Below are 1,665 nucleotides of genomic sequence, written 5' to 3' on the forward strand. Positions count from 1 at the left end.
TTATGCTGTTTAAAGTCAAACCAGCGAAGTAGCGACATTGTCCACGCGGCGGCAAGCACGTAAATGCACTAGATCTACTTTGAATCCTGCTCTAGTGCTACAACGTTATTTTCCTCACCGAAAAATTAACAAATGGCGCGTCTTAGTGCCTACCTCTCCGAAGACGCACTTCTGTTTGTTAGAGAGACCCGTATTATGAGGTAAGCAGCGCCAAGTTTTTTTAAATAAACAATAATGTCGTGAATCAAGACCGATGTGTTCAACGATTAAATTAGAAAAGGCCACCTTTTCATAAAAGGTTTATTTGTATTAAAGTTGTTCGCATTATACTTTTTTTGAATAAGTATTAAAAATTTGTCTCATTAACGTTACTGTCTCCTTTATCTCTTTCGGTAAAATCTTATGCTCGATCGTTTGGATATAACACTTTTAAATAACAAAGTATCTAGTTTGTATAAATATCCATTTTAGTTGGCGCGATTTAATGATATCATTGCATTACACAAGATTTCGTCGACACGTCTAGCAGTGAAACTTTCACCTTTTGACGTGAAGCCGAGTGAATTCGCTCCGACATTCGGACAAGTGTTAATCGAGTATAAATTTCGCAAAATTTATAAATAAAAAGACCGGAAGATAAATGTCGAAAGACAGGCCTAGAACTTCCTTAAAAGTCGGTAGAAGGACAAGAGGATGCGAGCAAGGGTGCGATACGGTGCATTAATTCGGTCCTCGTCGCGTCGATAAAAGGCATCGATGTTATATAATCGAGTAATCCCTGTCTATCCCTAATTACTCTCCGAACCGAATTAATGCCGCACTGTGCTCGGAATATTGCGGAGCACGAAGACCGCGAGGTTTCAAAATTGCGCCTTCCACGCCATTGCACAGTGGGCCAGGGATCCGGAATTATGGCCAAAAACCAATTTTCAAATTTTATCAAATTTATTATGTCATGATATTCAACATACTTCGAAGTAGTTGTGATCCAATTTTTACGGTGTTTTATCAATTGCTGTTGATTTAGCAGTATCGTGAAACCGAACAGTATGTTATTATCATCATAGCGATTACTGTTTATAAATACCGAAAGTAATAGATTTCGTATACATTTTTAATATATTGAAATGTAAGGACTACTTATAAATTTATGGTTAGTAGATAAAAAATCATGTATATAATCAAAATATTTATATTTTGACATTTTTTGATGTATTTTACTGAAATTTTCAAAGCAATGCTACCTTTCGATTAGCTATAACCGGCCATAACACGTCATATGAAAAAAAAAACGAAGCATTAATGTATTCTATATGTTGAATACTATATAACGTAAATGTGCTCATTTTTGCTCCTTTTTTTATATACGTTAAGAAAATAGTGCATAAACATGACAGCGCGCGACTGTGTGTCGCGTGACTCGAGGGGTTCACGAGAGGCGAGGGGAACTCACGATCAAAAAGCACCCCGGTTCGTGAGAGGCGAGGGGAACTCACGGTCCAAAAAGCAACCCGGTTCGTGATAGGCGAGGGGAACTCACGGTCAAAAAGCACCCCGGTTCGTGAGAGGCAAGGGGAATTCACGGTCCAAAAAGCACCCCGGTTCGTGAGAGGCGAGGGGAACTCACGGTCAAAAAGCACCCTGGTTCGTGAGAGGCGAGGGGAA

This window comes from Vollenhovia emeryi, unplaced genomic scaffold (genome assembly GCF_000949405.1).
Source record: "Vollenhovia emeryi isolate VEMERY1.0 unplaced genomic scaffold, V.emery_V1.0 DF939182.1, whole genome shotgun sequence".
NCBI lineage: Eukaryota > Metazoa > Arthropoda > Insecta > Hymenoptera > Formicidae > Vollenhovia > Vollenhovia emeryi.